The sequence below is a fragment of the Porites lutea genome, chromosome 4, assembly GCF_958299795.1.
Source record: "Porites lutea chromosome 4, jaPorLute2.1, whole genome shotgun sequence".
Lineage (NCBI taxonomy): Eukaryota > Metazoa > Cnidaria > Anthozoa > Scleractinia > Poritidae > Porites > Porites lutea.
The window spans coordinates 45,560,441-45,573,406 of NC_133204.1; the positions used below are offsets into that span (position 1 = coordinate 45,560,441).

Genomic DNA, 12,966 nt, shown 5'->3' on the forward strand with positions numbered 1-12,966 from the left:
AATAGGCTTCTCAATGTAAAAAAATAGCCCTATGATTACGTGGAAAGACTTTCAGTATCTCAGTATATTAAGGACAAGTTTCAATCGTGCTTCACTTACAGGAAAGAAGGTGTTTTGGTAAGTACAGGTAGTTATTCTACTAATGCAATCGTTAGTTTTGTTTTACTAGAAGTGTTATTTTACTTCTTTCCGTGACAAAATATCGTAACAAAATATCAACAAATTGGATGGGCTGAGTTCGTCTAGCCTTCGCAGCTGGCGGGATTGAGGTACCTTCTTAGCAGTAGAGCTGCCACGCGAAGCGAGTGGCGAGGCCGCGCGCGGGGGAAATTCCCTCTCAATCTTTTCGCGGGTCCCCCACCAGAAAACTACAGCACTCGCTCGCTACTCCCGCCAGCCCTGCTTGAGTTCATGTGTTCAGTAATTTTTTCTTTGATCCCATCGAGATGGGTGTTGTAGTGTTTTCATTGATTAGAAAATGATGAATTATGTTACGTTTACAAATTTTTCTAACATATTTTAAAATATTTTAAAAATATCTAATATAAAAGTGAAATGAAATCGTCTCGCGTTCCGGAAGATTTCAGAAAATTTAAAAACAAGAACTTTTTAATTTTATCAGTTTTACACATTTCCATAAAGCAACTGTCTTTGATAAGGTTTCATGGAAATCTTAGTCCTCGGCCAGGCCTTTTTATAATTTTTTTAAAAATAATTTTTTGTAATTGAGCCTGTGATTAGTTCAAACCAATAACTGGTCAGCAGATGCCTATAATAAACACGTCACCTCGATGAATTGTACCCTTGAGACCGCGGTACAGTCATGTGACACTGGTCATCGGATACCCTTTTTTGACAGCTGTCAATTGTCCATGACAGGGATGTTCACAATCAAGTTAAACACATATTGCATATATACCTTGGACACCTAGCTAATAATACCCGGTTATTACGAGGAAATATTGCCCGCTGAGCAGCCAATCGAAATGGGTACTATTGTAGCCATATACTAATGCTCTTTAACTCATCCACAGAGCAATACCAATATCCAGATCTTAGACGTGCCTGATAGTTTGTGATGCGCTGTTCCCTGCTAGCAGATTCTCCTTTTCGGTTAATTCTGCTAGTAGGGAAGACACACTGCTACACTGACGAGAAGTTTTTAAAAATCTCAGCTGCTATAGTAACCACATCTGGTAAGTTGAATCAGACATTACTCGAAATCTAATGGAGGAATAACATTTGTAAAGGCTTTTAGTTCCGTAAATGCACCAATATTATAGGGTGAAGTTTCTTCATTCTTTATTTTTCATCACCCCTCTCCCAAACGTTTACCCCCTCTTTGTCGGAAGGTTGGGTAAGAATTTGCAGAGCGTCAAATGTGAATGAAAGACCAGATAGGAAAAAAAAAGAATCCATCTCGATTGTTCCAAGAAAATGCGAAACGTTTGTCACTTCATCCATGCATGAAGATGGAGCAAGAAAATGACTGACAGAATTGACTCTACAGGTCAGCAAACAGGTTGCAACTAATTTAAATTACGGCTGTTAATCCTTGACCATTTCGCTTGTCTACGCCTCAGACTTTAATAAACGTGAGAGAAATCATGAACAGACACTACACACGACTCAAGTTGCCATGATCGGTGAATACCCGACGCAGCGAGATTTCTTTAGTTTGTAGCCACTAAACAGCCATTTTGTTAATAGCCTAATGCTCCCCCTCCCCCTTCTTGGAGGGGCTCATTTAAGTCGAATTGCCGCCTATATGGAGCTAGCCTTACATGAAATCCCCGGAGGTTATGCGCTCTTGAAATTGAGTGATGCGTCCTCGTGTGTTATTTCTTTAATTTTAATTTTTTGTGATAAACGTTTTAGTAAATTAACACTTTTCATGCAAATACACTTATCTATATCAAACTTGCTCCACGCAAATCCAACTTTTATTAAAGTGGTCCACTTTGGTTGGGGTCAACACCTATGTAAACATCAAATTATAAAGACGAGGATAAAGTCAGAGAAGAAACTTTTGATGCGCAACTAAAATTAATGTTAAATGCCATTAAACACGGATAAGTAAGATTGTAGCTCCGAATTTCGCCCTAGGGATTATTTGAAATATCAATAGAGCAACATCAGAACTTTTTGAAGCCATTTGCACTTCGTGTTTTAGGTATTGAGTTTGAAACGCTTGGCTCACCTCTTGTTTCGAACTCTTTCACGCAGGGGCCACACCACACCCAAATGTTTCATAAGACCTAATTTTGGTTATTTTCAACATTATTCAACTAAACTTGTGGTGCTCAAATTGATGTCCACTTCAATTTAAGCTGAAGAATTTTGTCAAAATGGCACATAGTGACGTCACAAAGGATGACGTCTCAAAAACCAGTAAAGAAAAATTTTAAATTATGATTTTAAAAGTGTCTTATCTGAAAGTGGGTATCAAGGGGAGTAAAACACTGAAAACCGTTCATCGCTACAATTTTTTGTTCCCGAGTTATGGCCAGTTAAAAACAGATCAGTGTTCCCCCCCCGGAACTATAGTTTTCTATACTTTCTTTGTAAAAGTAATGTCCTTTTTCTAGCTAAGCTGGTATTTTGGTAAATAAGACTTCTTACTGTCCCTAAAAATCGTATGGTTTTAATTTTTCCACTTTTGCCTCCAGGACAATAATATGGCATAGTATTTATTGGTAATGTGACTTTTTTTTACGTCACAAATCTGCTTTTATGGTTCCAGGAATAACAGAAAATCTTTTTTTCATAATTTTCTTTTCCCTTCTACTTTCTACATTTAATACAACCAATGTGCAATGTCAATTGCACTACTATTAAGACAAAAAGGCAGTCTCATTTAGGTTTATTACTGAACGGGGGATTTATTCACTCTAAGTTTTCCCAACTTCAAAATGTCATATCTCATCCAGTATTTGTCGTATGTACATACTGTTTTCGGTTTTCAACTTCTCTTGACACGCTCTATCTTAAACAGTAGAAAAATTAAGACAATTCCAAACTTTGATTTTAAGAAAAATATGACGTCATCAACTATGACGTCATATAGTGACAAGTTCTACAAACAAGTCTTTCAAAATGATTGACATGTTGCCTTATATTAACCTACCAAGTTTCGCAAGCAGACGATCAACATCAACAAAGTTATTAAAAATCTCACCAAAAACCCAAATTTAGTTGAAACATTTTGGGGGGTGGTTTGGCCTCTACGTGTTACCTCGATTACACTAACAGAATTCAAAAGAAATTTTTACCTTGAAGTCGGGCATTGGAGGGTCAATTATTATATAGCCTAAAGAAGAACAAAATTTGACACCATTTTGGAATAAGGTGCATTATCGAAATCAGAAAATAAATTTTCAAAAGACAAGCGGATCGATCTTTTTCGATATTTGCTTTTGATGCCAATCTCGTTTTGAGCCTTCGTTACCCTTGTCCGGAGGAACCTGCAACGGACGCTCTGGAAGAATCCAAAACCGGAACCACAAAATCCTTGTTGTGTGATTGCACCTGCGTGAAGTGTGGGAGACCTTTCTGACCAAGGGGCGTTCTCGGAGGAATTTTTCTTAAAAGCACATTTCAGTCGCATATTCGTTCCAAAGCAGTTTTCTTTACGTTACCTTCAATTGAAGCATTTAGTAAAGGAAGGAAGTTGAAACGACTGTAGAGGGAGACCGAAAATTCAAAAACTATCTTAACTTTAAAACGCGGCTACAAGAGTCCATTGTACACCAACAACTGTAACATTCGTTACATTGTGTTTCCAACAACTGAGACTTTGGTAAATCATGACTGCACACATTCTTTCGCGCTCGTTCCACGGCTAAAAAGAACGAGCACAACTGTCAAGTATGTAAATTAGAAAGCTCAAAACTCCACCGAGGAAAGTGAAATGAAGAAGATAATGACCTTTTCCGTCACTTGTAAGCACAACATCTCAAAAAATGGCGACTTAAAGAAGCTATGTCACAGATGTCGTGATGTTTTGGTATTACTTACTTAAAAACCCAAAAAGCACCTTGAAATAAAAGAAAGCCTTGATATAATGGTTCAGTTCCAGAAAGAATGAGCTAAGATTAGCTCATTATCTCTTGTTTAGTTTTAAATTACTCTTCTACTTTGCCTCAACTATAAGTGTATGTCTTTAACTTTTGAAGGCCAGCCTGGATGGAAACAGATTGCTATACAAATTGGCCCTGTGTTCTGGAAAAGTGACCAAAAACTATGATTTCTTTGTTTTCCCTTTCGATATAATCATTTTATATCTTTCTTTTAGAGTTCAAAGTGTAATTGCTACCCCAATATATTCTTATACCTATAACGGAAATGCCATAAGCTATAATTTAAGAATAATACAAGAATATTTCCTGCGTAAAATCGGCAGAAAAATAAGAATATTCAGTCTGGGCCGAGAAAACAGCGTTCTTATAAAAAAAAATGAGTGTAATTGCTTTCTTTTCTTGTTCAATTTCAGCGGGAGTAGATTGAATTTAATAGACCGTTATTCACTCAAAGGGACACAACATGCCGATAAATATGTAAGTATCTAGGAGTGTCTCATACAGTTATTTTGACTAGAAAAGTCCAATGTGTGAACCCCAAGATAGGGTATAGTTACTAGTCTACTACTTACTAGTCTCGCCTACTTTAGAAGCGAGACTCTTACTAAAAATTCAAGCGTCTCCTTTGTGTGTGTGTGTGTGTGTGTGTGGTCATGGTCTGAGGCGTTCCTAGCGAAGACCGTGGAAACTGGCGATAAGAATACGTGTCGGAGCGCCATACATATGTTTTGTGAAGAAAGCTTTTAAAGAAAGATTAATACGAAAGATGTAGGTCCACGAATTCTATCGCTTGAAAGCGCTGAAGAATCTTTACGAGAAAACCTTCGATGGTGAGGCTGTTAAACTGGTCAGGTGCTGTAAACACCTGAAATCATGACATGAAATCCCGACAGAAATTTAGTTAGGGTGATATTCAGATATTATATCACGGCATCTACTGACGAAACCGATGGCAAGGGATATCAAAGTACCTAAATTTTCAACCCTGTTTTTCTAAGCAAACCTGTCATTAGATACTGTCTGACTGTCTGAAGTCCTTTGTTCCTGGTCTGAGAAAGATGGTCGGATCAAAGAAGGCAAAAAAAACTCAAGATGTCATTAATCGGATTATTTTGTGCTTTGCGAATGCTTTAAAATTTTACGAATCAATTAGCAGGAGACCCGAGAAAGGAAAAAAAATTCTGATATTTCTGGAAGTTACGCCCGATCGACAAAACATCTGGCAATTGTTTTTGTTAGTGACACCATACCCTCACCCTCTTTTTGTCTTCTCTGTGGCGTCAAACGAGAAGAATAAAAAACCTCAGAGCAAGGCTTCCCTTAGATTTAAACTAGTTTGGGCCGCGATTTAGGCTATGGTAAGTTTATGGTTAAGTTTTTACCTAAAAAGCGAATAGATTTTGATCATTTTGTTCTAACATCATGTGTGAATTTTTAAGACGGACCCACAAAAGTCAGCCATATAACATGTTAGTCTTTTTTATCGTTTCATCTTTGGAAAAGAGAGGAACAATATCAGCCAAGTCCCCAGGCCTTCTCCGTTCCGTCAAACATGGACCCTACGTGACGTCACTGGAAAGAGACGGTGACTGGCACAGACCCTTTGTCAGACTTTTTCGGACAACGAGGCAAGAGAGAATGCCTGGGGACTAGGCTGGGGTGGAATATGAACTTCATGGCATGCAATATACAGCATAAAGCCGGTATAAATTCAAAAAGATGGGGCCGAGGCTTATGGTCAGAACTCTAAGATTAGAGCATTTATTGTTCTGTTCTCGCTAGCAAACATGGCAACATATTCAAAACAATTAACAGAAGAAAAAATGACAGTCTTGAACTATTACCCTTACAAACAACGTACGATGTGCAGGGGTTTGATTATTCTCAAGAACGAGTGGTGGTGATTTTATTACTAAATGTCCTTCTCGTTATGTTCTTTTTTTCGGCTTTATTTTCTTAGAGAGGTTGATATGGACAACAAAGACGAAGTTCTGCTGACAAGTCTTCTTTTCGTTTCCCTATATCTTTGCAACACAAATCGGGTTCCAAACGCCATCCAGATGTGTAAAGATGTTCTTTTTCTTCTCCAGCATAAGACACGGGGAAATATGGACGAAAAGCGTGTCAAACGTTTTGAGAATATTCGCAGTCACGCAATAGGATGCGGCATAAAATCGATCTTAACTTCTCGACAGGTTGTCGAGAGAAAAGTGGAACTAATCACAACCTGTATACTTACAGAATTATACAAAAGTGAAAGTAAATACAATGAAGCAAAAGGGCTTGACTTAAAAGCACTAAAGATTTCAGAGAAAATTGGCGACATCACAGTAAAAGCCAAATGCTCTGGACACCTTGAACATTCCGAAAAAGCACTTGCAATCGCAGAGAAAATTGGCGACAGAGAAATAGACGCCAAATGCTATGCAAGCCTAGGAAGTACCTTTGAGTTTCTCGGTGAATATGTCAAGGCTCAAGAACATTTCGAAAGAGCACTTGCAATCGCAGAGAAAAATGGCGACAGAGAAATAGAGGCCAAATGCTATGCAAGCCTAGGACGTACCTTTGAGTCTCTCGGTGAATATGTCAAGGCTAAAGAACATTACGAAAAAGCAATTGCAATCGCAGAGAAAATTGGCGAGAGGAAACTAGAAGCCACATGCTATGCATGCCTAGGAAGTATCTTTAAGTTTCTCGGTGAATATGTCAAGGCTAAAGAACATTACGAAAGAGCACTTGCAATCGGAGAGAAAAATGGCGACGGGAAACTAGACGTCACATGCTATGCATGCCTAGGAAGTATCTTTGAGTTTCTCGGTGAATATGTCAAGGCTAAAGAACATTGCGAAAAAGCACTTGCAATCGCAGAGAAAATTGGCGACAGAGAAATAGAAGCCATATGCTATGTAAGCCTAGGAAGAATCTTTGAGTTTCTCGGTGAATATGTCAAGGCTAAAGAACATTGCGAAAAAGCACTTGCAATCGCAGAGAAAATTGGCGACCGGCAAATAGAAGCCATATGCTATGCAAACCTAGGAAGAATCTTTGAGTTTCTCGGTGAATATGTCAAGGCTCAAGAACATTTCGAAAGAGCACTTGCAATCGCAGAGAAAAATGGCGACAGAAAAATAGAGGCCAGATGCTATGCAAGCCTAGGAAGTACCTTTGAGTCTCTCGGTGAATATGTCAAGGCTAAAGAACATTACAAAAAAACAATAGCAATCGCAGAGAAAATTGGCGAGAGGAAACTAGAAGCCAAATGCTATGCAAGCCTAGGAAGAATCTTTGAGTTTCTCGGTGAATATGTCAAGGCTCAAGAACATTTCGAAAGAGCACTTGCAATCGGAGAGAAAAGTGGCGACAGGAAACTAGAAGCCGATATCTATGCAAGCCTAGGAAATATCTTTGAGTATCTCGGTGAATATGTCAAGGCTAAAGAACATTCCGAAAAAGCACTTGCAATCGCAGAGAAAATTGGCGACAGGAAAATAGAAGCCATATGCTATGCAAGCCTAGGAAGAATTTTTGAGTTTCTCGGTGAATATGTCAAGGCTAAAGAACATTCGGAAAAAGCACTTGCAATCGCAGAGAAAATTGGCGACAGGAAAATAGAAGTCAGATGCTATGCAAGCCTAGGAAGAATTTTTGAGTCTCTCGGTGAATATGTCAAGGCTAAAGAACATTCGGAAAAAGCAATTGCAATCGCAGGGAAAATTGGCGACGGGAAAATAGAAGCCGATATCTATGGAACGCTAGGAAGAACCTTCGAGTTTCTCGGTGAATATGTCAAGGCTAAAGAACATTTCGAAAAAGCGCTTGCAGTCGCAGAGAAAATTGGCGACAGGAAAATAGAAGCCACATGCTATGCAAGCCTAGGAAGTATCTTTGAGTCTCTCGGTGAATATATCAAGGCTAAAGAACATTACGAAAAAGCAATTGCAATCGCAGAGAAAATTGGCGGCAGAGAAATAGAAGCCAAATGCTATGCAAGCCTAGAAAGTATCTTTAAGTCAATCGGTGAATATGTCAAGGTTAGAGAACATTACGAAAAAGCACTTGCAATCGCAGAGAAAATTGGCGACAGGAAACTAGGAGCCTCATGCTATGGAAGCCTAGGAAGTACCTTTAAGTCTCTCGGTGAAGATGTCAAGGCTAAAGAACATTACGAAAAAGCACTTGCAATCGCAGAGAAAAATGGCGACAGGAAAATAGAAGCCACATGCTATGCATGCCTAGGAAGTATCTTTGAGTCTCTCGGTGAACATGTCAAGGCTAAAGAACAGTACGAAAAAGCACTTGCAATCGCAGAGAAAATTGGCGACAGGAAAATAGAAGTCACATTCTATGCAAGCCTAGGAAGTATCTTTGAGTCTCTCAGTGAACATGTCAAGGCTAAAGAACATTCGGAAAAAGCAATTGCAATCGCAGAGAAAATTGGCGACAGGAAAACAGAAGCCACATGCTATGCAAGCCTAGGAAGTATCTTTGAGTATCTCGGTGAATATGTCAAGGCTAAAGAACATTACGAAAAAGCAATTGCAATCGCAGAGAAAATTGGCGACAGGAAAATAGAAGCCATATGCTATGCAAGCCTAGGAAGAATTTTTGAGTCTCTCGGTGAATATGTCAAGGCTAAAGAACATTCGGAAAAAGCACTTGCAATCGCAGGGAAAATTGGCGACAGGAAAATAGAAGCCGATATCCATGAAACGCTAGGAACAACCTTCGAGTTTCTCGGTGAATATGTCAAGGCTCAAGAACATTTCGAAAAAGCGCTTGCAGTCGCAGAGAAAATTGGCGACAGGAAAAAAGAAGCCGATATCTATGCAAGTCTAGGACGTATCTTTGGGTCTCTCGGTGAATGTGTCAAGGCTCAAGAACAGTACGAAAAAGCACTTGCAGTCGTAGAGAAAATTGGCGACAGGAAAAAAGAAGCCAATATCTATGCAAGTCTAGGACGTATCTTTGGGTCTCTCAGTGAATATGTCAAGGCTAAAGAACAGTACGAAAAAGCACTTGCAATCGTAGAGAAAATTGGCGACAGGAAAAAAGAAGCCGATATCTATGCAAGTCTAGGACGTATCTTTGAGTCTCACGGTGAATATTTCAAGGCTAAAGAACATTTCGAAAAAGCACTTGCAATCGCAGAGAAAATTGGCGACAGAGAAATAGAAGCCAAATGCTATGCAAGCCTAGGACGTATCTTTGAGTCTCACGGTGAATATTTCAAGGCTAAAGAACATTTCGAAAAAGCACTTGCAATCGCAGAGAAAATTGGCGACAGAGAAATAGAAGCCAAATGCTATGCAAGGCTAGGAAGTATCTTTGAGTCTCTCGGTGAATATGTCAAGGCTAAAGAACAGTACGAAAAAGCACTTGCAATCGCAGAGAAAATTGGCGACAGGAAAAAAGAAGCCGATATCTATGCAAGCCTAGGAAGTATCTTTGAGTCTCACGGTGAATATGTCAAGGCTCAAGAACATTCGGAAAAAGCACTTGCTATCGCAGAGAAAATTGGCGACAGGGAAATGGAAGTCAGATGCTATGCCAGCCTAGCAAGTATCTTTAAGTCTCACCTTGGATATGTCAAGGCTAAAGAACAGTACGAAAAAGCACTTGCTATCGCAGAGAAAATTGGCCACAGGAAAATAGAAGCCACATGCTATGCAAGGCTAGGAAGTATCTTTGAGTCTCTCGGTGAATATGTCAAGGCTCAAGAACATTTGGGAAAAGCACTTGCTATTGCAGAGAAAATTGGCGACAGGGAAATAGAAGTCAGATGCTATGCAAGCCTAGGAAGCATCTTTAGGTCTCACCTTGGATATGTCAAGGCTAAAGAACAGTACGAAAAAGCAATTGCTATCGCAGAGAAAATTGGCGACAGGAAAACAGAAGCCACATGCTATGTAAGCCTAGGAAGTATCTTTAAGTTTCACGGTGAATATGTCAAGGCTAAAGAACATTCTGAAAAAGCACTTGCTATCGCAGAGAAAATGGGCGACAGGGAACAAGAAGCCACATGCTACGTAAGCCTAGGAAGTATCTTTGAGTCTCGCGGTGAATATGTCAAGGCTAAAGAACATTCCGAAAAAGCACTTGCAATCGCAAAGACAATTGGCGACGCGAAAATAGAAGTCAATAGCTATGAAAACCTAGGAAGCATCTTCAGATCCCGTGATGAATATGTCAAGGCTAAAGAACATTTCGGAAAAGCACTTGCAATCGCAGAGAAAATTGGCGACAGGGAAAGTGAAGCCAGTTGCCATATGAATATAGGAGCGACGTTTCTTTCTCTCGGTGAATTTGTCAAGTCTAAGGAATGTTTCGATAAAGCCCGTGTATTGTTCAAAAAGGTTGGGCACATCGAAAAGGAGTCATTTCTTCACTTGCTTGTTTCAATTGTTATGCTTTCTGAAGGTAACATATCTGAAGCTAAATCAAGTTTTTATAACGTAGAAGTTATGCGACGCCTCCAAGTTCATGATAAATCCAAGATATCGTATATTGACCGAATCTTTTTTGTCTACCGAGGGTTCAGTCGCTTTCTTTGGGAGACTGGCTTTCCTTATGAAGCTTTTTACACAGACGAATTAGGGCGAGCCAGGGCCCTTACAGACTTAATGGCAGCTCTGTACTCTGTAGAAAACGAAATACCAGTCAGTCCAGAAACATGGGATGATGTTCAAAGTATTGTCAAGAAAGAATGCAACTGTTCTTGTCTTTACATATCATACATATCATATAAACAATTGATACATTTGTGGGTTGTTAAAGCAGACAAGCCTTTAATTCTCCAGCAAATAAAAGTAAATGATGTTTTTGGATCAGTAAGCAGAGCGGCTGACTTGCTTTGTCGAGAAATTTACAGAGAGGTACTTTGCTTAGCTCCTGAACAATGCGAGGATCGATCCTGGCTTCCCTCAAACGCTTACTCGGAGCAGGAGCGTGAACGCCCAATGCTAGACGAAGATGAAGTTGTAAGCCAGCAACCCGAGCTTATTGCTTATGTCTACAAAACGGTCATTGCTCCTGTAGCTGACTATCTTAGTGATGAGCCTGAAATCATCATTGTTCCTGATCACCTCTTTTACAAAGTTCCATTTGCAGCGCTAGAAGATGAAAGTGGAAAGTGTTTATCAGAGTCTTACAGGATCCGCATCGTTCCCTCTTTGACGACTCTAAAGCTTATTCAGGACAGTCCTGCAGACTATCACAGTCAGACTGGTGTACTGATAGTGGGAGACCCTGATGTTGGTGACGTGTTGTACAAGGGAATTCTTCATCGGATATCGAGGCTGTCTTTTGCAAAGAAAGAAGCAAAGATGATTGGAAATCTGTTCGGTACTCAACCTTTGCTAGGAAAACAAGCCACAAAACAGGCGGTCCTTCAAAACATTCATTCTGTGTCTCTGATACATTTTGCTTGTCACGGTAATGCTGAAAGAGGTGAAATTCTTCTTGCCCCTCCATCCATCCCTGATAGGAAACCTGCACCAGAGGAAGACTACTTACTGACTATGGAGAACATTTCAAAAGTTCAACTGCGAGCCAAACTGGTGGTCCTTAGCTGCTGTCACAGTGCAAAAGGACAGAGTAGTGCCGAGGGTTTGGTTGGAATTGCTCGTGCGTTTTTAGGATCCGGGGCACGCTCAGTGTTGGCGGCTCTGTGGGCCATAGAAGACGAAGCAACACAGCAGTTCATGAGTCTTTTCTACGAGAACCTTCTTCGTGGGAAGAGCGCCAGTGAATCCCTTCAACAGGCCATGAAAGGGATGAGAGAAAACGGTTTCTCCAAGGTGTCGCAGTGGGCGCCATTTATGCTTATTGGAGACAACGTGACATTGGATATTGACAAGTTAAGGTCATCGAAAGGACAGTAAAAGTTGATGAACAAAACGAACGATGGTCCTTTTCCCCAACTCCCTCGTGTTTGTCCTTACAAATACAGGATTAAATTCGCGTTTTTTTAAATTCAATAATTAAATGATAGGGTCGATTTGTTCTGTACAACAGTAAAGATGTGTATATAGATTTAATTCAAGATTGACAATTCCGTTTTTGTTTTTGAAATAACTCACACAGAGTTGTCAGTTATAATAAGTTTTTAACTAAGATCGTTTGAGATTAATTGTTACAGTGATTTTTACTAACTTTTAAACCGTCTCCTGATGTCGGAGTTAGGCTAATTCTTTACAGTTTCTTCTTGTTAGGGGGAAACATTTATTAGTTGATGCTCGAGGAATATTCAGTTGTAAATAACAGGACAGTTGTGTCTTGCAACACATGTTTGTGTTTCAGATGAGATGCAGTTCAAGCAGTTGCACGACTTGTACGAGTCGAAACCGACTTGAAAACGGCTTCCTCTCTGCCAACTCTTAATTCTAATGGTCGCTAATGAGATGAGGTTCAACGTTTAGTAATAATATCTTATATTATTTCACTATATCCTATTCACCACTTGTACTCACGATCGCGATTTGTATCCTTCGTACAAGTTGTAGCAATCGGAATCACGAAATTAATTCACGACTTGAACAAGCCGCTAGTATTGCACACCTTCAAACATGGTGACATTTAGCAGTCACAAACCTTAAGGGTTGAAACAGGTAGATACGACAATATACCGCGTGACCCCGAAAATTTATGTATGAGTCACTGCAACTGTAACAGAATTGAAGATGAAATTCATTTTTTACTAGATTGCCTAAGCTACTCGTTTACAAGAAAAATGATCTTCAATTTCTAAAACAGATCCTAAAATCCCATTTATACGTCTACTATCAATTGAGACCTTCTGATCAAATCTAATGAATTCCCCTTATGCATGTTTACGTCAGACGAATAAATTTAAGCATCAAGCCACGTTTTGCCGACAATGAACGTTAAG

General features: G+C 39.6%; 1 long non-coding RNA gene across 1 annotated transcript; it reads left to right on the top strand.

Moving 5' to 3' along the window:
• LOC140933496 (uncharacterized) lies at positions 1–4,557 on the top strand. The gene is made up of 3 exons (XR_012165061.1): positions 1–117; positions 1,035–1,196; positions 4,493–4,557. It is a non-coding gene; the product is annotated as an uncharacterized lncRNA (long non-coding RNA).
• Positions 4,558–12,966: the final 8,409 nt, after the last annotated feature.